Here is a 3,315-nt window from a genome sequence, read left to right on the forward strand (position 1 = left end):
GTTTGGGTCACGTTCTCTGCATGCCGCAGAAGAGAGGTACTTGGCTTTGTCATGGCTCGGCAGCTTCCTCAGCTACTAATGAACCTGGCAAAATATTCTTTATAAGGTGTGAGGCTCTCAAAGGAGTAGAAGACAGTGAGCCTTTGTTCTGGCTTCCAGGGCAGCCTGTCTGTAGCTGATGAGTTTCAATTTTTGTGTTCATAAATCTTTTATTTTGCATCATTTTTACAGCAAAGTGCCACATGAGCCTCTAGAAAAAAGCTAAGAGAAGAATTTGATCTCAGCTACTGCATCAATGGGTGACTAGAACTCTCAGTGATTTTCTGGGCATCTAATCCCACCAACAAATAGGAACCAGAGACCCACAATGCATCAGGACACCAGAGTGAGTTCTCTGAGCATGAGGACTCTAGAATGTAGCTAAGATGTGCTGAGCCTTCCCTCTAGAAAGAGAACTAGTGTTATATGAGCAAGCAGAGGAGTTTGGGGTGATACAAGCAGTCAGAAAGCCTTGTTTGGAGTGCTTCAGGGAGGAGCAGACATTTGAAATTGACCTGAGTCGTGAGTAAAATCTTATTGCTATATGCTGAGTGGTTTAAATGTCAGCTTGCTAAAACCAAGAATCATAAGGGAAGAGTTCCAATTCAGAAATTATTCAGATCTGACAGGCCTGTGGGCATGTCTGTGGGGTTGTCCTGATTGTTGATTGACCCAGTCCGTTGTAGGTGACATCATTCCCTAGGCCAGGCTCTGAACTGTGTAGAAAAAACAAACAAACTAGCAAGTAGCAAGTAGGAAGCATTGGGTATGCATTTGTTTTTCTCTCCTCTTGAATGTGGTGTGACTAGCTGCTTGAGTTCCTGCCTTGCCTTTTCCCAAATGATGAACTATAATGTGCAATTTAAGCCAAATACACACCTCCCTTCCCTAAGACGCTTTTTGTCAGTGTTTTATCACAGTGACAGAAATGGAACTAGACAGAGGGTGTGAGTGTAAGGAGGAGGTGTGAAGAGGATTGCTTGTGAACGTTTATAGAGGAGTTGAAGCAGACAGTGAGTACTACAGGAGTCCACAGTTCCTTTGGTCCTTTCTTTGGCAGGAAACAAATGCAAAGGTTCTGTGGCAGTAGCACCTGGCGCAGTAGCAGGCAGCTTGTTCACAGAGCCTTTGCAAATGGACAAGCAGAAGGTTATAGGGGCTGAAAACAAGACAGAGGCCAGTAGTACTTGCTGCAGGGAATGAAGGAGATAGGAGCTAGGTGAACCTGCTCTTCCCATGTGAGCTATGGGATGAAGTGCTGCCACACACTGGCCTTGGTGGACCAGCTGCCAGGACTCATAGAGTCTGAGGTTTGCTGCCCAATGGATATCTCTCCTGCTTGCTAAACAACTCCAGCCTCTATTGGACTAAATGTCGCCTAGGTTCATGCTTTCTGGCATCATCAAAAGGAAAGAACTGCCATAGAATGACCCAGCATTCTCTGGGTATGCTCATGGCTATCTGGCAATCTCAAAATTCTTTCAGGGTCTCTACCCATTCACTCCTAACTATTTTGATGACAATGTTAAGATCTAAGTAGCTGCTTCTGCTCTTGTTCCTTTACAGGTATTCAGACACGTGGTAACACTGCACTGATGACTACTGGAATGTATGCTTACTACATATTTTTGTGCTTTCTAGAAATTTCTTAAGTAGGAGTTTTAGGGTAAAATATGAGCTTTTTCTAGAGATTAACTCAATATGTTTTCAAAGGACAGGTTATACCCAATATAATCTCATTATGTAATTACTGTCTACTAGATTATATATTTTTCTTTTTAATATGATATTTATTAGTGGATCATAATTTTAAATCTTTCCTCGTACTTATGAGAAAATACAACAAACATATTTTAGCCCAGTGGTGGTAGTGCGTGCCTTTAATCCCAGCACTCAGGAGGCAGAGCCAGGCTTAACTTTGTGAGTTTGAAGCCAGCCTGGTCTACAGAGCAAAATCCAGGACAAGTACCAAAGCTGCACAGAGGAACCCTGTCTCAACACCCTCTCCCTCAAATTTATTGTCTTATGTTGTTTTAAAATATCTGAACTCTACATAACATATTTCAAGCTTTTATGTTTTGTGTAAAACTGATTTTAGAATTTATTATTTTATCCTAAAAATGTTTTAATGTACTTTGCTTTCAATTTAAGTCTGAATCACAAGCCTAAAACTGACAGATTATAAGAATAGTTTTCTGAGCCGGGTGGTGGTGGTGCATGCCTTTAATCCCAGCACTCGGGAGGCAGAGGCAGGCGGATCTCTATAAGTTCAAGGCCAGCCTGGTAGCCTGGTCTACAAAGCAAGTTCCAGGAAAGGCGCAAAGCTACACAGAGAAACCCTGTCTCGAAAAACCAAAAAAAAAAAAAAAAAGAATAGTTTTCTGAATTGCTGTGGATATCGCTCTATATAAATAAAACACTGATTGGCCAATAGCCAGACAGGAAGTATAGGCGGGACTAACAGAGAGGAGAATTGAGGAAACAGGAAGGGAAGAGAGAGACAGCCAGCCGCCGCCATGACAAGCAAGATGTAAGGTAAGGGTAAGCCACGAACCATGTGGCAACTTATAGATTAATAAAAATCTATGGGTTAATTTAAGATAGAAGAACTAGATAGCTAGAAGCCTGAGCCATTAGGCCAAACAGTTTAAATAATATAAGAGTCTGTGTGTTTATTTTATAAGTGGGCTCTGGGACTGGCGGATTTGGCAGGAGCTGGAGAGAAAACTCTCCAGCTACAATTAATGGTCAAACTGTCTGTATCTAAAAATGATGAAAAGATAATTTTGAATATAGTATTCTAATTCATGGGAAGGAGAAAGTGGGATGAAACTTTAGACAGGAAAGAAAAATGTGTTAGAACTCTCTCAAGTTTGGTAGTAACAACAATGAGGTTTATTATGCCATATACAACAAAACTTTTTAAAAAGGGTTTATTTTTATTTATGTCTATATATGTGCATCTGTGTGGAGCTGTGTGCCTCCTATAATGTTTTTCACACCTCCTACGTTTTGAAGCTGGTTTGGCTTTTTAAAAACTGCAGTGCAAGGCAGAGAGTAGAGTGTCTTCTAGGACATTTGGTGGCACTGCCTTCCTTTCTGCTAAAGTCCCTGTGGTTCCAGCCACCGTGGCTTATAGGGGCAGCATCTGAGCAGAAGCCCTTTTGGAGGTTAAGGGATGCAGATGCAGACCACGGTGGTGGTCCTGGTCTGCGTGGTTCATCACAGGCTAGCATCTGTGTTTTGCTAGGGCAAGGCTGACATAGACTAGACATA

This window comes from Peromyscus leucopus, chromosome 14, assembly GCF_004664715.2.
Source record: "Peromyscus leucopus breed LL Stock chromosome 14, UCI_PerLeu_2.1, whole genome shotgun sequence".
Taxonomy (NCBI): domain Eukaryota; kingdom Metazoa; phylum Chordata; class Mammalia; order Rodentia; family Cricetidae; genus Peromyscus; species Peromyscus leucopus.